Source organism: Protopterus annectens, chromosome 1.part1 (assembly GCF_019279795.1).
Source record: "Protopterus annectens isolate FY-2018-M chromosome 1.part1, PAN1.0, whole genome shotgun sequence".
In the NCBI taxonomy this organism is placed as follows: Eukaryota; Metazoa; Chordata; order Ceratodontiformes; family Protopteridae; genus Protopterus; species Protopterus annectens.
Window position 1 is genome coordinate 1,994,317,680 of NC_056726.1, and position 23,363 is coordinate 1,994,341,042.

The following is a 23,363-nucleotide window of genomic DNA, read 5'->3' on the forward strand; positions in this document are numbered from 1 at the left end:
AGGCCTTATCCCCTCTACTTTTGGGTTCAGGATCCCAAATGTCAGCTCTGTCTGGTGTGTTTCTTCCCTTGAGCACCTTGGTTCCCGGTTTTGTGGAAATGGTAGCCTGGCCACCACTGAGACTGGGGGCCGATGATGGCTTAGCCGATTCAGATTCCCACCCCTACCTTAGCAACTCAATTCTGGCATCTGGAACCAAGTGGGATTCAGAGCCAGGGCTTCAGGGCCAAGGTTTCTGAGTCTGGATCATATCTTTGAGTTTTGGAGTCATTCCTTCTCTTCAGTGCCTCAGCACTCAACAATTCATCTCCGGTCTTGGTGTTGGGGCAGGCCAAGCTTGCACAGGAGTCTGACATCTCCTTGGGATCTTCAGATTCTGGTGGTTTTGCTCCAGATGATGGGCATTGGTGTCTGCCTTCGATGTTATGGAAAGGATGTTCTTCAGGCTAAAGGTGGAGTGGTTGGTGCCAACTGGCAGTCCTCCCCTTTTTCATCTGGACCTGTGGACTCACATCAGTAGGTTCCAGAATAGCCCACGCCACCAGGCCACCCTGCATTTAGGGCCTCCTGCCTCTTCCACCCCCCCCCCAGATTCCTGAGTGCAGGAGAGTCCCAGCAAGAGTCAGTGCAAGAGGAAGCATCTGGATTCCATGGAGGAGTCCCTCACTGAGGATACTGACCTCGAGGAAGGAGATAGGTTCCTGAAGTCCTCACCACCCACACACAAAGATACCTCTTTCGGCATTCTGATGGACTTACTTTGCCAGGGTAGGGGTTAGACTATCAAAGCCCCATCCCCAGAGGACTTGGTATTTTTGGAGGCTTTTCTTGTGGACCCATCTACATCTTGGGTTGTTCCCTGTCTGGATGCACTAATTGACCTGTCATCTCTGAGGGCTTGGAGGGAGCCAGATATGGTGGAACCTATACTGAGGAAACGTGATAAAATCTTGGCCCTTCCTAAGGACTGACAGCTTTGAAGTAAGGGTTCTACCATTGATGCTTTTATGGTGGTGGCAGCCCCCAAAAAGCACATTTCTGAAGTGAGTTATTTGGTCCATCAACAGAATAGAGAATTAAGGGCATTGGACAGGTTAGGGAAGAGTGCCTACACATCCGCAACTTTTGTGCTATTAGATTTAAATTACTTGGCTTACTTGAAAAGGCTTCATTGCAACATTGTGTCTGACGTTTCAAGAGTTATTAAGACACAGCAAACTCCAGAGACTCAAAAGACCCTGGAGACACAGTTGTTGACCTTACAATCTATGTCTAACATGTCTGTGCACCTGCATTCTAAAGTGGCTTATGGCACATTTTGAGCAGCTGGCACCAGCATTGCCATGTGCTGGGAATCTTAGATGTGATTATGAAATTTTTTTGACTGCTTTAAGGTATCATTTGTCAGTGCCCTTGTTAACAGCTCCTCTCTTTTTGGACTGAAGGTAAAAGACACATTGACCAGGAGCAAAAAAAATGGGAATATGCTGTCTGCCATCAGTTTGTATTTCACCACCCTTGAATGGACCTTCTTTAGGAACCAGAAGAGGGGGCAAATGTCTATTTTGCTGAAAGGCACCCCAGTCTTTTCAAGATGCTTATGCAGATACTTCTCCTTGTGGCGGGGGGAGCCAGTACAGATGCCACCTGCATGGCAGAGGTGGTCAGCAAGCCAGGGTTTTCACAGATATTTTTCTAGAATGCCCTTCAGAATTCCTGAAAGGTTGCCCAACTGTCCTGCTGTTGTGGCATTCAAGGGTCACTTGGCTTTCCACTTAAAAGCCTGGGAGACCATCACCTTGGATGCATGGATGTTGACAGTCATATCCAGAGGTTCCACAATTCCATTTATATTTCCACCAAAATAAAATACCAAACACCTTTCAGATATTTCACCTTGTCAAAGAAAGGATGCAGCTGTCAAGATTCAGAAGCTGCTAGCGAATCAAGTCATCCAGGAAGTCCCACCAGGCCAGTGAGTATCCGGGGTCTATTCCAGATTCTTTTAGGTTCTAAAGGCAAACAAGGACATCTGACCAGTGTTGGATCTGAGCAAGTTGAACTGGCTTGTCAAGCAGACCAAGTTCCAGATGGTGATGGTGCAGTCCATTCTACCTCTGCTAAGAAAGGATGACTGGCTATGCTTGATCGATCTCAAGGACACTTAACATCATATAAAGATAATGAGGTGGTCCAGGAGATATCTGCATTTCTGGTTGGGAGTCAGTCATTACCAGTTCAGAGTGCTGCCCTTAAGTCTCACCACTGCCCCCCAGGTATTTACTGAGTGCATGGCACTGGTGGCAGCTTCGCTCAGGCTACAGAGATTCCATGTTTTTCCTTACCTGGACAATTGGCTTGTCACCACCTCCACAAGGGCATCTTTAGTCAGGGCCCAGGACTCCTTACTCCAGTTGTGTCTTTCCATAGGGATTACCGTGAACTACCAAAAATCCAGCCTTCAACCATTTAAGGTGCTGGAGTTCATAGGCTGTCAGTTAAACACGGTATCTCAGGTAGCAAGACTTCCTGTTGACAGAGTGACTTCCCTTTGCACACAGGCCAGTCTTCTCCTTTCTATTTAAAGACTTCCTTGATTCTGAGGCTTCAAGGTCATATGATTACAGCCATTTGCTTAGTCCCCTGGCAATGTACCACATGAAGGTACCTCAGTGGATGTTAGCAACTCCGTGGTCTTGCTTAACACATTCCATGGATTTTCCTATCATTCAGACACAGGTGAGGTTTCTTCTTCAGTATCCCCCACTGGGTGCTGGATTCTGTTGGATCTGATCTTTCACCTAGTGGCAATTTCCCAGCCCAACATCAGGACTCTCACAGTAACCACACGGTTTCTCTAATTCCCTTGATAGCCAGAGATCCCAAGCTTTGTGATAGAGTAGCTCACATTTTATCCTTCTCTCAGAGACCATCTACAAAGAAGGTCAGTGCTAGCAAATGGAAGAACTTCGCTATATGGGTTTCTTCAAAAGGCTTAGGTCCCTTTTCAGCAACTTTGGATGCCATTTTTGATTTTCCTGCTTACCTGTTTCACTCTAGGTCTAACTCTTGTACTGTTAAGGTTTAGTTAGCTGCTATTTCAGACATTCATATTGGCAGAGATAATACAACAGTAGCAGACTTGAAGGTGTCTAAAGCTTTTCTTAAGGGATTTTTCAACTTACTGCTTCATATTCAGGATCCCATTTCTCCTTGAAATTTACCCATTATGTTCCACATTCTTGCTGGCTCTACTTTTGAACCTTCAGCTATTGCTTCCTTGAAACTGCTGTCTTGGAGGACATTTTCTTGATGGCTGTGACTTTGGGCAGATGTGTGTCAGACCTGCAGGCTTTATCCTTGGTTCATAGGTTCATAGGTTCATACTAGGCTATCTGCCCTAGGGCATTTATAAGCCTTGCCAGAATGTGTTTGGCTTTCGCCACCCATTTTAAATTTATTTTGCTATGCCCTTTTTCGAGATTAGTATACTGTGCCTTTGTCTAACAGTGACACAGAAGTGATACCCGGGGTAAACCTACGATCGCTCATCAAGATTCCTCTTGAAGAGTGTCAGTGAGGGACTCTGCCTAACCTGGACTGGGATTTTATTCCAGAGTGAAGGGATCCTCTGGGTTATGAATCTGTCCCTCCAGCATGTCCTATTTATTTCAGTGCTGAGGTTCAAGTCTCTCGAGCGCGTAGCTCGATGGGATTTGGATTTTCCGAGGTGCAGCATGTCCATTAATTCCGGGTTGGACATGGCTTTATACGTCAGGCACAGATCGCCTCTGAACAGGCGGTATGCCACTGAGTAGAGCTGGAGTTTCTTTAACCGGGCAGCATATGGCATCTGTATGAGCCCTTTGATCCTCTTGGTGAGGTACTTTTGGGGTCTTTCCAGTTGCTGCAGGTGTCTGGTAAGGTACATCACAAAAGGTGCATTGTACTCAATTATGGGCCTGATGAGGGATGAGTAAAGAGGCACGATGACCTCCCCTGATCTAGATGTGAATCCCTTCATGATTAGGTGGGCTATATAAAATGTTTTTCTAACCACTTTGCCACGTGGTTGTCAAATGAGAGATTGCTATCAACTTGGGTCCCCAGGTCCCTAATTACTTCTTCTGTACTTAATGGATTACCACCTATGTGGTAATTTGTGGGCACTTTGTTTTTGCCAAAGGGGATGACTATACACTTTTTGGCATTTAGCTTGAGGCCATGGCTCTGGCACCAGTTGTCTGTTTCTATGAGGCCCTTTTGGAGGATGCTTGTGTCGGCTGGAGAGTCGATTATGGCGCCCAGTTTGCAGTCATCTGGATAACATTGACCAACATTGGTACCTCTATATCTATTTTATCACAGACAGGGTTTGTCTTAGAACTGATCCTACTTTTTCACCTAAGGTGGCTTCTGAGGCTACCTTGAATCAGGTCATTCCTTTGCCTGTGTTTTTTTCCCAAAATTTTATTAAGAAAAAGTATTTGCTGCATTGTGTTGACATTCACAGACAGCTGAGATATTATTTGGATAGGACTAAGACTTTTAGGAAACCTTACCAACTGATTGTTTACTTTACTAAGGCCCAGCTGGGCAAACCAGTGTCAAAGTCTGCTTTATTTAAATGACTCTGATTGCATTTTCTTTGAGTACCACTTGAGAGGAAAGTCTTACCTCATAGGCAAAAAAAGCAGTCTACAAGAGTGATGACTACTTCTATGGCTTTTTTTTCTCAAGAGTTTCCATTGATAATATTTGCACTGTGGCTACTTGGGCAGATACACACACTTTTGTGTCCCATTACAAGCTGTATATACACTGGAGGTCCAGGGCCTCACTTGATTCCACCGTGTTGCAGAAATTTCTTTCCTAGGGCCTCCCTGGGAAGATACTTAGCTGGGGACTTTGCCCCACAGCCTGAAGCTCAATGGAAAAGACAACATTGGATAAGAAAGTTGTATAATTATGATAACAGTAGATCCATGTTGTCTTTTTCCATCTGATTCAGCCATCCATCCCTTCTATGATCCTGTCCCACTTCTGTGAAGTATTTTGTCCAGGGTAGTAGGCAGCTAAGCTGTTTAGGCTTCTCTCTTTTCATCCTGACGTCCTTGGTTATGGGTCTAGAGTATTACATCTTAATGTTTGTGCTTTATGGGAGGGGAAAACTCAATTTGAGGTAAGAGTTGGGGAGCAGTGTATTATGGGTAGAGGAGGCAGAGCTCCATGACTGAAGTCTTTAAAATTGGCCCATCTTGGATCTGAGCTAGATGTGATAACCCACAGGCTGAACCCGATGAAAACAGACAATTATCATTATGGAAAGTACATAACTTTTGATCTGATGTTATCATTTTCATTCATTCCTCAACCTGTGGATTCGGATCTGAACCTCATATCCAACTCCACTGCTTCTTTTGCTTAGGATTCAACTCTTGAACTCCTTCCTTACCCATAATGCTCCTCTCCTTCAGATTACCTCAGACCCTTTTTGCCACTCTTCAAGCAATTCAGGATTTCCTTTTCTCTTAGCTCCTTGTGGGTCGTGAGTGTATTTACAACTTAAACTTTTTTTATTCTTAATATATTTCTATCACCCTTCCTTACCCTGTAAAAGAACTTTTGCTGTTATTTTTGGGTTTCTCCAGCCTTTATAAAACTTTTATATAAGGTGAAGTCCCAAGACTGGAAAAACTCACTTATCAGCCTCAACAAAAAGTTGAGATCCCTCATCAAATCCTCTAAAGCTAGCTATGAAAACAGAATTGCAGCAGATAGTAAAGACAACTATAAGGCCTTCTATAGTTATGTAAAGAATCTCCACAGCAATACCCAGATTTGCTCTGAGCTACTGCACAATGGTACCTCCTATACTGAGCCAACAGATATTGCCAATATACTGGCCAAAAGATTCAATGCCAACTTTACCCCCCCCCCCAAAGGACCAAACACAATAACAGTAAGATTGCCAGGCACCCAGTATTACTGCTGCACAGGTTAAAACAGCACTGTCCAAGGCCAAGAATATAGCTTCTGTGGGACTTGACAATATCCCCGGCTGTGTTCTACATGAACTACAGAGTGAACTGGGACCTCACCTGTGTGCCCTGTTCAATCACAGCCTCACCTTAGGCTTTGTCCCTACCGAATGACGCACTGCTACAGTCATCCCTCTCCACAAGAGAGGAGTGACTACAGACCCCGGGAACTATCGCCCCATTAGCCTGATGAGTCTGATATGCAAAGCTATGGAATGCATCATCATGGACCTAATAAACAAGGATATAGGGAATCTTCAAACTCTGGATCCTACACAGTTTGGTTTTGTGAATGGTAGATCATGCCTGCTCAACTTGGTCGACTTCTTTGAGTCAGTCACCAGAGCCGTGGATGAAGACAAGGTTGTTCATACAGCCTACCTTGATCTGGCCAAGGCCTTTGATACCATTCTCTACTCAGGAATCATAGAAAAACTCATTAAGCTAGTCATAAACCCCTATATCACTAGGTAGGTTGCAAACTGGCTCACAGATAGAACCAAAATAATAACCAAGCACTCTTCACAATGCAAAGCAGTTTTATTCAACAACAAAGTTTTCAAACATGTAATCCTTCTTCAGTGTTTAAAACAGTTTAAAACAATCTTCCATTTAAGTATTGACTTAAAGTAAAGCACATGACACAGCACAGCCCATCCTATCACATAGCATTAATTAAAATACTAATTCTATATTAAGAATAAATACATTATGAATCTTACAAATAGAGTTCATAACAATTAGAATGAATAGAGGATAAAATAAAAGAGGCAGAAAATAAACCATAAAGCAACTTCCAACACATAAAATAAAAATCATGTAATCATTTGCTGTTTCAATTTTAAAATACTGAACGCTGATAAAATAAACAACATCCACAGGAACCACACACAGCAGAACTGTGTCTACTTCGAAATTCACAATGTCTCAAACTTCTTAATCAACTGAATGATAACGCATACTTCAGACGACAGTCCAAAAGCTTTTATTAAAGACTGTAAGCGCTTTCACCGTGCTGGCTTCATCAGACAAACATTTTAAAATCCAGAACATTTAAATAGTTCATTCACCGCCCCCATTGGTAGAAACAAACTCTGACATCACCAGTCAAATAGTATTGTTACTAAAAAACCTAATTAAATAACATATACTAAATTAAAAACTATATAAAAACTATATTACAATTTTTAATTAAAAGGTGAATACATCAAAATGCAGTACTGCAAATAGCATAGAAATGATATACCATTTATGATTTAAAACGAATATCAAAATTTATATTTTATATGAGCATTAACAAAACATAATGCCCAATTGATGATGCTAAAAAATAATCATTTCTAAATCACAGAGCATTCATAATTAAACTACAATATATTCATTGAAAAATTAACCTGAAGAGCTTCGCTACACTCAAAGCTCCATTCAAACCCTGCAAAAAATGCGGGGACAACACTGAGCGTTGGCTCAAATTAGTTCCAAAAGCATGTGTGACAGGCACAAGATTCAAAGGGATATAAAAACAGCACTGAATTAAAAATAAAATGAAAAAACATCAAACAAACGTTCTTTTGGGAACAATTAACCTTCTATTCTGCAGAATGGGTCTAAGAGAGGCTTTATCATTCAGGCCGGGGGCCTTATCAGCTCTGGTTCTTACAATCCATGTAAGCTCACATTCTTCAGTGTAAGTCTCAATATCGCCCCCCCATTCATTAGGTCTAATAAACTGTAATACTGAAAAAGAAAAGGCGTGTGTAGTATCCATACCTTTAATATGTCCAGCCAATGCATTCGAGTCCGTACCTACTGGTATGTGGTAAATATGTTCCCTAATCCGTTCCCGGAACCTTCTGTTGGTTTTGCCTATGTAAAAGGCATCACATGATGCACATCTGGCAAGATATACCACATTCTCACTCTGACAGTTGGTATCCGTGTGGAAAGTATACTCAACACCTGATACTGGATGTGCAAAAATTGCACCTTTGGTCTATATATTGACATTGTCTACAATGATGGCATGGTCTAGTATTATACTGGTCACATAGATTGCGCCCTTCAAAGTTGTTGAGAGGATGGTGACACAGAATCTGTCTCAAATTCTTCCTGTTCTTAAAGACAAATTTAGGTCGAGGACCAACTATACTACTAATATTCTCATCCAAGAGAAGTGTATCCCACTGTCTCTCAAGGTTTTGTTAATGCTCATATAAAATATAAATTTTGATATTCGTTTTAAATCATAAACGGTATATCATTTCTATGCTATTTGCAGTACTGCATTTTGATGTATTCACCTTTTAATTAAAAATTGTAATATAGTTTTTATATAGTTTTTAATTTAGTATATGTTATTTGATTAGGTTTTTTAGTAACAATACTGTTTGATTCGTGATGTCAGAGTTTGTTTCTACCAATGGGGGCGTTGAATGAACTATTTAAATGTTCTGGATTTTAAAATGTTTGCCTGATGAAGCCAGCATGGTGAAAGCGCTTACAGTCTTTAATAAAAGCTTTTGGACTGTCGTCTGAAGTCCGCGTTATCATTCAGTTGATTAAGAAGTTTGAGACATTGTGAATTTCGAAGTAGACACAGTTCTGCTGTGTGTGGTTCCTGTGGATGTTGTTTATTTTATCAGCGTTCAGTATTTTAGATTGGACCACAGGAATTTTTGTTTGCCCCTTGGTGTTGCTTTGGTTTGTTTCAATTTTAAGATTGGCTTTAAAGTTACTTGTTTATTTAGACCTGGATTTACATCAGCTTGCATGCAAATAATCCATTCATATTCCCTTATATCTAATTTATTAATAATATCCCCACGTCTAATATTAGGTTTTAGATATTCTATAACTCTAAATATAAATTGATGTAGTGTGCCTTGCTCCTGCACAAGTTTCGCCAAAGAATTAGTCTCTACACCCCTATGTATGTCAGACTTATGCTCTGTTATCCTGTCCCGTAGTCTGCTAGTTGATTTGCCTACATAAAATCCTGAGCATAAGGTACAGGTCGCCAGGTACACCACAAAGGGGGTATTGCATGTAGCTGTACAGTTAAAATAAATCTCCTCTTACTAACAGGATGTACAAATTCATTCGAATGGCAAATATTTGAACAACAGGAACAATTATAACATGGCACAGTTCCTTTAGTCCTAACATCAATATGACCTTGTTTATTCAAGGAAAAGTCTTTGAACATACCCATTGCTTTAAACTGTCACAATTCCTATATGTAAACAGGGGTTTATCAGATAGCCATTTCTCATCGCCGGGTATAGAATTTAGCATATCCTAATTCTCTCTAATAATTCTCTCAACGGGTTCACTAGCTCTGCTATAAGTCATTAAATACCTCAGTGGTTGCACATATGTGTATGTGTACCATTGATGTTAACCTGATCTGAAAATAAGGGTTTTGCCTGCCCTTCCCTTAACATCATCACACCCTCTCTAACTACATTCAGTTCATTAGCATCATAACCTCTTGTTAAAAATCATTAGTCATTTCATCCATCTGTCTAACACATGAGTCAGTTCTCATATTAAGTCTGCTAGCTCATAAGTACTGACTTTTAGTAACGCCTTTAAAAATATGCCTCCCATGCATACTATTCTTATGGAGGTATTTATTTGTGTGTATATCCTTTTTGTACATGCTGGTGTCCAGACCATTCTCAGTCAAAAAAACCCGTACATCCAAAAAATGTATCCCAGTGTCAGACACGTTCATTTCAAATTTCAAGAAGTCAGTGGTTTGATCTAAGTATGTAAGAAAATTATTCAAATCATTTCGATTTCCTCCCCAAATTAAAAAAAATGTCATCGACAAAACATTTATAGAAAAGTATTTTATAGGCACACGTTATTCTCTCCATAAATACTCAATCCGTCCCACTTACTGAGATTCAAGTTAGCATATGTATTTGCCACAGCAGTTCCCATTGCTACCCCTGATGTTTGATGGTATATTTGCTTATTAAAAACAAATATATTATTTTCTAACACTAATTCCAAGAGTTCACAAAGTGTTGCAACCTCCCTTACAGTATGATCGTCATACTCCATTAGAATTTCCCTAATTCAATCAATACCATAGGTGTTAGGAATTACGGTAAATAGTGATTTTGTATCTAGCATAGCAAACAAAAACTCTGTAGTCAAATTCCTGTCCCACAAATCATGTAATTTAATCAAAAAGTCACCTGAATCTTTAATATAACTTGGTACAAACTTTAAATAGGTTTTTAGTACATCCTGCAGGTAAACTGATAAGGGTTCTGTTATCCATCCCTTTCCAGAGATGATTGGACTCATAGGTAGATTATGGGGAGATTTATGCTCCTTCGGTAAACCATATAATACTGGAATATTTGGACATGCCACAGTAAAATAGTTAAAGGTGTTCACATCTATATCATTCATAAGTTGCAAATCGTAAATACACATATTAATCTTACTAATGATTGCATTAACTTCCTTATCACAAATAACTTTAAAAGTTTGCACATCAGAGACTAAATCATTCTTGGCTGCAATATAGTTACACAAATGCATTAAAACAATGGAGCCACCCTTATCTGCCTCTTTTATAACAATATCTTCATTTTCTTGTAAAGCTCTAAGTGAATTAAATTCATATTCTGTTAAGGTAAACATCTTTTTAAAATAATTTTGGTTATATAATTGCTGAATTTGTTTCTCACAAATGCTACTAAAAGCATTAATAACAGGCTCACCCATTGGTATAAAAGTGCTACTTTTTTACAGTCATGTTAGAGTCCTTAGAAATGCATTTTAAATTCATATTTCCAACAAACACTTTAAGGTCAGTGACAGCACTTACAGCATTGTACGTCCCTGCTGGGACAAACTTTATGCCCCGTGATAAAAGTGAAATATCAGCATCATTAAGCCTAAGACTAGATAAATTCAATACACTATCCCTTTTACCATTCATAGCACAGTGTGTACTGTTATTGTCTTGATTTTCAGTCAATACTTCACTTACCGGTTCTTGTTTGTCCTGCTCCAAGTCACGGGTCAGTTTCTGGGTCTCCCACATGACTGTGAGTGCTCCCTGGGTATGCCCGGCTTGCGGACATGTATTTTTTCTGGTAGGTTGACAGTCATACAAAAATTCCTCTCCAAAAAAGAAGCAGATGAAGAGGTTGAACTAGCTGTAGTTTGCTTAATTAAACGATTTGTTGCTCCTGGAGATATGCGCAACTCTGCACCATTATTCTCTCCTGCAGAGGCATCTTCATTCCCGTGTATGGGTGGCGTCACCAGGAAGTCCTGCTTATTCTGTGATTGGATGGATGGCGGCTCAGAAGCCAGTGAGGTTGCAGATAACATAGCAACATTGTGCTGATTGGGTAAGGGTTCAAAACTATCCAACTGATACATAGAACCCTTCTTAGAACTTATAGTAGCAGAATTCTTTACAGTACCTCATTTCGGCCATGAAAAAATATGGCCGTTAGAAAAATCATTTATGTCACATTGCAACATCTTCTTTTTTGTCCCCTCAAGCTGTTTATCAAAGTCAGATATACGTGTTAGCATATCATCATATAGGGAAACATGTCCATTGAACAACGGTGACCCTGATATCTGCTTTTCTAGCGTTTCAATTTCACAGCACAATTCACTTTCTATTTTAGCAAAAAAGTCATTCATTAATGTCATATAACTTAAACCCAACTTGATATTTAGTTCTTGCCATTTCTTAAGAAGGTCAGGGTAGGTATTTCCATATGAGGGCATATTTAATACACATAGTCCTCATGGGACTATGGCTAAATCTATATAGGCAAGGAAGCTGAAACGCTGCCATTGTCATTTTTTAAAAGCTTTTACCTTTTGCTCCAGGGACTGGATTTGGAGAGAAATTTCTTCTCTCTGAGTATTTACCAAAGTAATACCCACTCCTGCATTCACAGCAATCTCTGTTTGATTTAGTAAAGGGTTTTCCCATTGTAAGATTGAATACAGGGACCTTCCCATAGACCCTATTTGTGTGTTAGTAGGCTGTGTCATAGTAATTCCGTTCAGTAAAATTTGCATCTATCTGCTCACCAGAAAACAACCAAAAAATCAAAAGATACAAGATGAGCAGATGGATGAAGTGAAGAGTAACACCAAAAGTCCAAAATAATAACCAAGCACTCTTCATAACACAAAGCAGTTTTATTCAACAACAAAGCTTTCAGACATGTAGTCCTTCTTCAGTTTTTAAAAGAGTTCATGCTCAGGATTTTATGTAGGCAAATCAACTAGGAGACTACGGGACAGGATAATAGAGCAAAAGTCTGACATATGTAGGGGTGTAGAGACTAATTTTTTAGCGAAATGTGCAGGAGCAAGGCACGCCACATCAGTTTATATTTAGAGTTATAGAATATCTAAAACCTAATATTAGACGTGGGGATATTATTAATAAATTAGATATAAAGGAATATAAATGGATTGTTTGCATGCAAGCTGATGTACATCTAGGTCTAAATAAACAAGTAACTTTAAAACCAATCTTAAAATTGAAACAACAAATGATTACATGATTTTTATTTTATGTGTTAGAAGTTGCTTTATGGTTTATTTTCTGCCTGTTTTATTTTATTCTCTATTAAGTCTAATTTCTATGAACTCTATTTGTAAGATTCATAATGTATTTATTCGTAATATAGAATTAGTATGTTTTAAACACTGAAGAAGGACTACATGTCTGAAAGCTTTGTTGTTGAATAAAACTGCTTTGCATTGTGAAGAGTGCTTGGTTATTATTTTGGACTTTTGGTGTTACTCTTCACTTCATTCATCTGCTCATCTTTGATCTTTTGATCACAGATAGAACCCACAGTGTGAAAGTAGCTGACTCCAAGTCAGACTGTCAACCAGTCATGAGTGGAGTCCCACAGGGTTCAGTCCTGGGTCCTCTCCTGTTTGGTATCTACTTCCCTGAAGTCCAGGCCAACACGAAGGGACCCTGACTTACAAAGTTTGCAGACGATTGCAAGTTGGGCGCTATTATTAATTCCCCAAGTGATGTTGACATCCTACAGAAAGGCCTCAATGAGACCAACGACTGGTGCAAGAACCATGGCCTTAAGCTCAATGCCAAAAAATGTATCGTCATCCCCCCTTGGGAAAAACCCTGTTCCCTTGAATTACCACATCGGTGGTAGTCCACTGAACATAGAAGGCGTTATAAGAGGTCTAGGAACACAGGTTGACAGCAACCTCTCTTTTGATCACCACATTGCCACTGTGGTCAGGAAGTCCTTCTATGTAGCACATCTCATTACTGAGGGTTTTGCATCCAGGAAGAAAGAGGTCATTGTCTCCCTCTACTCTTCCCTCATTAGGCCAATCATCGAGTACAATTCCCCATTTGGCATGTACCTCACTAGACACCTGCAACAACTGTAGAGACCACAAAAGTACCTCACAAAGAGGCTCCTAGGTCTTAAACACTTGATCTATATGGACAGACTCAAAAAACTCCAACTATTCTCTGTCTCATATCACCTACTTAGAGGCAATCTCTGGTTGACTTACAAAGCCATGTCTGACCCAGCTCTGTTAGAAATGCTAAATCTAAAGAAATCCCAATCCCTTTGCACCACACACTCCAGAGACCTCATCCTCATTACCATTATCAACAGAACATGCTGGAGGGACAAGTTCATAACCCACAGACTACCCATGCTATGGAATAGACTTCCCATACATGTCAAGCAGAGCACCTCACTGGCCCTCTTCAAGAGCAATCTTGATGAGTGAATGAGAAATAGAAAATTCACCCCGGGGATCACTGCAGTGGCTGTGCTCGACAGAGGCACTAGGAACTAAGGTCGGGTGGCACGATGCCAGGGTAATCCTATGGGCTAGGCTTGTAAAGCCTCCAGGGCAATTAGCCTAGTACACACATATGAACACCTATATACTGGCTGGTATAACTCTTCTCTACCATTGTTGGTAGTTTTCTTTTTCCCTCTCTTTTCCTTCTTTACTTCTTTATAAAAAATAGATAATACTTGCAGTTTCTCTTATTTTGTGTTATGTTTGAGAAATCTCACAAGCCAATTGGGTTAAAAAAATACACTTCCTGTGGATCCAAGATCCCACATTCTGATGCCCACAGGGAGTGCATGTACTGTCTAGGTCCCAATCACATAGATGTAAATTGTGACATCTGTGTGGGTTTCAGTGCCTGAGCCATTAGTGATCATTGCAACTAACTTTGAAGGGTCTTCTCTCTCAGACTACTTCCTCTACAGCTGGATCTTCTAAGGAATAAGGAGCCCAAATCTCCACTAAGAAACAGGGAACACAGAAAATGCTTTCCTGCCTGGTCTGCAAAAAAGGCTACCATGGATCACCTGCCAGAACCTTGAAATTGTTGGATCTGAAGCCTTTGGATCCAACACAGACATTACTGACTCCTCAGTGACACCTGGCTGCTGGTTCCCCCTTGGAAGTTGTGCTCCAAACCTTAACATCTCCCTTTCTTTAGGGAGCCCCACAGAAACCTTCCAGACCTCACTTGACTTCATCCTCTGTTAGATCTTCCCAGAGTCTTTCTGAAGCGGAAGTAGACAGGATGATGAGATTCCTCAGGACACAGATACAGTGGGGGTTTTGCCTGCTCTGTCCCCCGCCTGATCTGTGAGCTACCATCCTACCTTTGTACCATTGATAACTCCTTCTTTGATCCAACCACCTGCTTTGGAGCCCTCAGATCAGGAGGTTACCAGAGTCGATATTTCAGATCCGATGGCTGTTCCTTCCTCGGCTCCATTAACATCTCTGATCTGATCAGCTCTGACCTTGTTGGAGCATGATGGATCTCAGATCTGAAGTGTCAGCCTCAGGTCCGAGGGAATGTCCTGAGCTTCAAAGTGTTCAGAGCCGTTGCTTTCCCTCAGAACCTTGGCACTGGACAGCTTGGCTCAGACTCCACCTTTGGGGCATGGGATCCATGAGGACCCTGGTCTGTCTGCTGTGAGAGTTATGGTTCTGGAGGGGCTGCCTAGGACATTGCCAGGTCTTTCTGCATTCAAAGTGGTGGAGAGAGTGTTCTGTCAGCTGAGAATTACTTTGACTCTACCTACTTTGCATCCTACCCCTATTCTGACTTCTGCATCTAAGCCTGCTCATCCTCCACCTCAGGGACAGCCAGACCCTATGAGCTTCTCAGCATTTCTCCCAGTGGAGCTCCCTTTCTCTTCTGACACCTCCCCAAAACATCCCACATAGAAGGTCCCTCAAAAGAGACTGTGTAAATGGAGGCACCTAGATTCCTCTAAAGAATCTTTAACAGAGGACACAGACTTTGATGAAAGGGGAGGGTCCCTAAGATCTCCAACTGATGATGTCTCGGTTGGAGATATCCTTGAAATCCTGCACCAAAGAAGAGGCTGGTCTACCTAAAGCCCTTTCACAGAGGAGACTGTGTTCTTGGAAGCCTTCAGGTCTGGCCCATCTACATCTTGAGTGACCCTCCTGAGGATGACCTTATAGACCTTGTCTCCCATAGGGCATAGAAGGAACAGGACATGGTGGAGCCTATACCAAAAAGAGCTGACAAAATCCTCAGTGCCCCTTCCGATAAGCAACACTGGATAAAAGGTAACCCTGTAGATGCCATGGTTATTGCAGCAGCCATGAAGAAGGAGCTAGCCAAACACAGCTTCACTGTTCATCCCCCTACTACAGAGTCTAGGGCATTGGGCAGATCTGGAGAAGCAGGTGTACACATCAGCAGCCGTTGCACTGCAATTGCTGAATTATTTGGTCCACTTTATCAGGTTGCAGAGGGACTTACTAAAGGAACTCTCCAACACTGCCCCAGGGTCCATGTCTCAAGAGGAAGAGAAAAACTTTTCCACAAGAATGGCCACCCTACAATCCATCTCTAACACATCCATGAGGTTAATCTCTCACACTGCTGAGGGTTCCTCAAGGCCTGCCAGTTTAGGCATTACCATAAGGAGACATGCATGGATGCATCTTTGTGACTTTGTGGAACCTTTCAAGGCATCATTCATCAATGCTCCTTTTGATGGATCGTGACTCTTTTGACCAACCATAAAAGATACCCTGTCCTGATGTGAAAAAGATGGGAAAACCTCATCTGCTGTTGGAATCAAATTCTCTACCCCACAAAGACTGTTTTTCAGGAACCAACATGGAGGTAAGAAATTGTGGTTCAAGGAGTCACATGGTCCTTTCCAGGATTCACAGGGAGAGTTTTCCCCTAGAGGTAGAGGGGGAAATAACCAATTTGGTAGATGCCACTCATGTGGCATAGGAGGTACACAGAGGCAAGGATCTTGAGATTCCTTCTTGGACAGATCCTTTCAATGCTCCTGAACAATTCCCCGACTGTCCCTCTCTGGAGGCAGTCACAGGTGCATATCCTTGCACCTAAATGCCTGTCTAGCCATTACAAATGACCATTGGGTGCAAAGGATCATATCCAGAGGATATTACATTCCCTTTTTCAAAACTCCCATTCCAAAGAAAAATCTCCCCGATGTTCCACCCAATCAGTGGGACTTAGCAGCACAAAAAATCACAAAGCTGCTAGAGAAAAGTATCATTCAGAAGGTCCCACCAGACCAAACAGGATCCGGAATCTACTCAAGGTTCTTTTCAGTGCTGAAACAGACAGAGAACCTGAGACCAATCCGGGATTTAACCTTCCTAAACAAGTCCATAAAGAACTCAAAATTCCATATGGCCAAAGTACAGTCCATTTTACCTCTCCTTCAAAAGGATGACTGACTGAATGTGCTCAATAGATTTTCAAGATGTGTAGTGTCACATCAAAATGAATGGGTGCTCTTGAAGGTTTCTCTGCTTCTGGCTGGGAGCTAGTCATTATCAATTCAGAGCTGTGCCCTTTGGTCTCACCACAGCACCCAGGGTGGTTACTAAATGGATGGCAGTAGTAGCGGGTCACCTGAGACTGCTCAGATTCAGAGTGTTTCCTTACCTAGATGACTGTCTCCTGACTACATCAACTCCTCCAAGTCAGGAATGATCTGCTTCACCTAGCAAATATACTAGGAATCATAATAAATCAAAAGTCCCAACTACAACCTGTTTAACAGATAGATTTTAAAGGAATTCATCTAGATCCGCTCAACTGCGTAGCCTTCTTAAATAAAAACAGACTTCTGTCCTTGAGATTACATATCAGGAAAATACTAGCCATCCCTTCACCACCTGCCAAATTAGTTAAAAAAGCACTAGGTTCAATGGCTGCCACCATAACGTTGATTCCTTCAGTTTGCCTACACATGAGGAGTCTTCAATGGACTCTAGCAGTACAATGGTCCCTAGACAGCTATCCTCTGAATCATCCCCATCAAGCTATCTTGGGTGTGCAAAGACTCCCTCTCATGGTGGCTTCACTTGAGGGACATCAAACAAGGACATCCATTTATTCTTCCTCCACCCCTCCCCACGTTGACCATGGATGCATTCCAGTTAGGGTGAGAGAGCATTACTCAGGACGAGTTGTTCAAAGCACGTGGCACAGGAGACCAATCTGTATATAAATCTCCTAGAAATGAGAGAGTGGTGTTCCTAGTGTTTCAAGCCTTACACAGCTTTCTTCCTGTAGGGACGACTGCAATTCAAACAGGCAACATGTCTGTAGTTTGATACATCAACAAACAAGGGGAAACCAGATTGTATCCCTCTGTCGAGAATCAATATGAGTTTGGCAGTGGGTGATCTCCTCCAACCATTTTCTAGTAACAATGCACATTTCAGAGAAATCCAACATCCTAAATGACAGGCTCAGCAGCATCCCTTCTGATGCCCCATGAGTGGTCTGTAAAACTAGTCTGTGGCAAACTTTATCTTCCTCAAATGGGGTCAACTTTGCTGTGATCTCTTTGCATCCCCTTCTAGGTTCATAGGTAGGTACTAGGCTATCTGCCCGAAGGCATTTATAAGCCTAGCCAGAATGTGTTGGCTTTTGCCGCCCCCTTAGATTAGTTCCCTGTGCCACTGTCCAGCACAGCCACTGAAGTGATCCCTGGGGTAAACTTTCTGTTTCCCATCCACTCGTCAAGGTTTCTCTTGAAGAGTGCTAGCGAGGAGCTCTGTGGCAAGTTTTTTGCCCTGATTCCTCCTTAGGGGGCAGTCAACCAGAGACACGCTAGTCCACATTTGGCCCTCCAGTCTCCTGTATGGTTACTCCCCTCTATCTCTCATTCCCAAATTTCTCCCAAAAGCTCAGAGGTTAAAGAGCAAATGATTCCTCATTGCACCCTTCTGGCCTCAATAAGTTTGGTTTACCTTTCTTTGGTCTCACCTGATACATCCTCTTTGGAAGCTGGACCCAAGTCCAGACATCCTGTCTCACCCTTCAGGACAGACTCACCCTTATTTGACAGGCCTCCAATTGACTGTAAGGTTTCTTCAGTTCCAATGATGGCTAGACTTTTCAGGCTTTCCACTTCAGTTAAAGACATTCTGGTATGTTTACATAAAGTTGCTACCAGAATGATTTACAAGAGCAAGTGGAAAAGATTCTCCATTTGGACTCACCAAAAAAATATGCATCCTTTTACTGCCCCCATTCTAGCAGTTCTTGACTTCCTTGTTTCAATTTTTCAAAATGGAGCAAACTATTCTACTGTCACGGTACAGTTACCAGCCATTTCCATTTGCCACATAGGTGAATGTTCTTCATCTTTGGCTTCTTCCAAATTACGTAAGGCCTTTCTCAGAGGTACCTTCTTGCTTAGATCTTAAAGAACCCACTTCTCTGTGTGATCTTACTATGGTCTTACAAGCTCTAGTTCACTCTCCTTTCAAACCTTCAGCCAAAGTAGATCTTAATTTTTTATCATGGAAGACCTTATTCTTGGTGGCTATAATCTTGGGTAGGAGAATTTCATAATTGCAAGCACTCTCTTCCAAACTGCCATATTTGATTTTTCATAAAGATAGAGTCGCCTTACATACAAATCTGATCTTTTTACCAAACGTTGCCTCCGAAAATAATATCAGTCAGTCCACCAATTTTTCTATATTTTTCCAAATTTCAAAAACAAGGGCAGAAATACCCTTCACCTGTTAGATGTACATGGACAAACTTGAAAAAATGACTGCTGACTCGTAACCACACCAGCAATATCCACTATATCCACAGACTCAGTGGTCAAAATCCAAAAAGGCAAAAACGCTGAATGCTAATAAGCAAAATGAGCAAAATGAACGTTTTATTTTAAGCCGAACAAACAAAGCTTTTCGTCGGTGCTCTGCACCAACTTCATCAGAATAAACAAAATTTGTGCCATTGCACTTTATCCATTAATATACAATGACCTAAAAGAACACCCCCCCCTCCATTCAGATTAAAGGCACCGATACAAACAATAATAGAAATAACATTACAACTATTCCCTAAACTACCAAAATATATATATTCTGACTGACATCGAAAATATCTAGAATGCAAATGACATATTAATACAAACGAAGATGTTATAAATCTAATAATTTAAGCTAATGATAAAAAATATATAAAATATAAGTATATGCATCTAAAATGCTGTCAATTTGGTAATAAACACAAAGGTAAAACCCGTTCATCAATAAATATGGACTGTCACTTATATAACATTAAGAATTACACAAAATTTATACAATAAAATATAATATAAACCAAAAAAGTTAACAGGTAGGGGGACATTGCCCAGCTCGACTCTGAAGACCCGAACATATTACTAAGTTGAGCAGAAACAGGCTAAAAACCTGATAACATGATACCATAATAACTAACAAATCCCCAGTGCTGAAAATGAATCAACAGATACAGACAAAACTGAAACTAAAACTGCATTGAGGGATGACATCCTCTCCTCAGTACAAAAACCTCACCTCGTTAGACTTCTCAGTTTTAAATAACAACTGATAGATAACATGCTATTGAGGCCAGGAAAATGGTAAGCCTTCAGCCTCAACTGCCACATGAGTTCCCTACACTCCAATCTGAGTGATTCAGGACCCCCCTATTCCCGGGACATAATTGATCAATTACCGAGAAAGTAAACTCATGACCTAGATTATCATGTATGTGCATTGCCAGGGCGTTGTCTATCCTCTCCTTCTTTATGGCATATAAATGTTCATACATCCGATCCTGTAACTTCCTGCCAGTCTTGCCAATATAATAACCGGGACAGGATGAACATTGAGCCAGATAAACCACCTGGTTACTGGCACAATTATATCTCCCATTGATAAGGAACTTCTTGTCCCTAATCAAGAAAGCTGTGCCTGCTTTGACATATCTGCAGAACCTGCACATGTTACATTTGAACAATGTTAAGTTGTCAATCTCGCCTTCATTCTTGCTGGATGGGTCCGGAGCCGATCCTCGGCTCCAACTCAGCACTTGCTTTAGCTTGAGAACTCCTTTTACCAGCTCGAGGCAACCCTATATCCCATGATGCAAGGCGAAACTACCTCAGATCTCGTTTGCCGCTTAGCGAAAGAGGTCTCCTTTGCCAGCTGAGGAAAGTAATTTTTTGTCAAAAGAGAAAAAAGCTTAGTTAGGGATTTATTTCCCCCTTGTTTCCACTTTCATAGTCTGTAGTGTGTTTACAGCCCACCCTATTCCCTTATAATTCAAAACTTTTAAATTCCCTTGGTAATTGTATAAAAGTTTAGTTAGGCCTAGACCCCATTGGTTAATCCCTACCTGTGTGTGTGTGTTAGGGGATTAATTGTGTGTGTTTGTTGGGGTTTGTGTGTGACTTCTTCCTTAGAAAAATGTCAAAGGAAGGCAAGGTCTCAGGCTTCAAGAAGTGTGACTCGTGCTGTCAGAAAATGTCTCTGACAGACGGTCACACTTCTTGTGTTTACTGCCTGGGGCCTTTGCACCTGCAGGACTCCTGTGCTTTGTGTCACTCTTTTAGCCAGAGAGTCCTGCAGGAACGGAGGAATAAGTTAATCCTCCGTGGCTTACTTAAGCCAGAAGGTTCTCCCTCTAAAACAGGGTCTGGTAAACCTTCTAAGCCACCGAAGGTTCAGGCTACAGTATCCAAGCCTCCTCCGGTGGCTCCGGCTCCGTCGGAGCCGAGATCGGCTCCGGCTGGAACCGATCTATCTACTTCCAAAGTAGTGGGTTCGGCACCGATCGGTTCCGACACCCGGTCTACTGTGGCCTTGTCGGCTCCAGCTGGAGCCGACACCTTATCCAGCATCGGAGCCGAGAAACCTTCGGCTCCATCTGGAATTCAGGGGACTTCGGCTCCGATGGCTTCGTCCCGAAAGAGATCTCAGTCCCCTTCATTGCAGAGTATCCACTCGGCTCCGGGGTCTCCTCTTTTGTCGAAGCGGAGCCATCGGAGCCGATCTTCGAGATCTTCCAGGCTGTCTGACCACGACTTAGAGAGGGTGGTAAGCAGGCTGTTGAAGTCGCAGGCACTGGCCCAAATGCTCCATAGCCCGTCTCAGCAGACTTCGGCTATTGTTTCACCCCTTGAACTTCCTCCTCCGACTCCACACCAGAGTTCGGAGCCAGAGCTTCTCGGGACAGCGACTGTTTCGGCGCCGGAGCCGATACATCCTTCGGCTCCATCGTCCTCGGCTCCGATCTCCTCCTTGAGGCCTTCCTTGGAGGGATCCGGTCATCGGGTTTCCCTTGTCGGCTCCGAGGGGGCTAGTGGCATCGGACCCTTGTCCGACCCCGCTCTCCCTCTCGGGGCTTCGGCTTTGGTAAGCTCGGCACCGACATCGGCCTCGGAGCCTTCCCTCTCAGTGGAGCCGGGAATTCCTGTATCCTCGGATCGGGGATATTCCGGCCTCCCGGGGAGGGGAGCCTTTGAGGTGATGAGGAGTGTCCTGGCTACTGAGCCAGGTCAACGGTCCATCCCTCTAGCTCCTCCCTCTTCGGTGCCTGTAGACACCTCTTGCCAGCCTCTTGCTCTCAGGCCCAGGGATCCATCGCCCCAGGTTTCCCCATTGGGAATTTCCTCCTCTTCCGAAGTTTCTCCTGATCCGGCAGGTGAACCCCTCGGAAGAGGACGTGTAAGAGGAAACACACAGACTCCCCCGAGTCTACTACATCTGATACCGACTTAGATGAGTCGGAGGGTTCCCACGATCCCCTCTGAGGATGTCTCCTTTTCAGACATCCTTGAGCTCCTCAAACAGAGGGGGAATTGGCCATCCATTGATCCCTCCGAGGATGAGTCGGTATACCTGGAGGCTTTTGGATCCCGACCCTCCACCTCCTGGGTGTCTCCGCCTTTCGACCCACTTATGCAGGTAGTGGCTCGGAAGGCGTGGGCGGCTCCAGATTCTGTGGAACCTGTCCCCAGGAGACCATCCAAGTTTATTACGGCCCCTATGGACAAACAGTTTCTTTCCAAGGGCGTCTCTGTGGATGCTATGGTGGTGGCGGCCACTAAGAAGGAACTGGCGGATCCTTCAGTACTTGTCCATCCTCCTAACAAGGATTCTAGGACCATGGACAGGTATGGAAAGCGGATGTTTTCTTCAGCGACCTTTGCTATGCGTTCGCTGAACTACCTTTGTCACTTCACCAGGCTTCAAAGAGATATTCTCAAGGAACTGGGTGAAGTGGTCCAGGATCCTTCTGCTGCTGGGGCTCAAGAAAAGATTGCCTCACAGCTAGCAATCCTGAATTCCCTATCCAACTCCTCCATGCGGCTCATATCCTATGCGGCCAATGGAGCGAGCAGGGCCGCAGGCACAGGAGTTGCTCTTAGACGCCAAGCCTGGATGCGGCTTTGTAATTTTGCGGACCCCTTTAAGGCGTCCTTCACTAATACCCCCTTTGATGGTTCGGCTTTGTTCGGACCTCAGGTGAAGGATACCTTGACCAGGTGTGAGCAGGATGGTAAAACTCTTTCTGCCGTTGGAGTCCATTTTTCCACCCCTTCTAGACCATATCCCAAGGGTCAGAAGGGAGGGAAGATGTGGTTCCGCAAAGCCCAAGGAGCCGGACACACGTGGTCAGTTTACCCCCAGAGGCAGGGAGTAACAATAATAGACGCCGCCCTAGAGGCAGGGGGGGTCCTCAGAACCAGGGCAACAGGGAGTCTCTTCCTGAGAAGCCCTTTCAGCATCCCTGAGGTGTTGCCCGACTGTCCACCCTTGGAGGCAGTCGGGGGAAGGATTTCGCTGTACCCAGTAGCCTGGCATTCCCTCTCACAAGATATGTGGGTACAGTCGATCATATCCGAGGGTTACAAAATCCCCCTTGAAAGGTATCCCGTACCTCAACAATCCCTTCCAGACATCTCACCCGGTCAAAGGGAT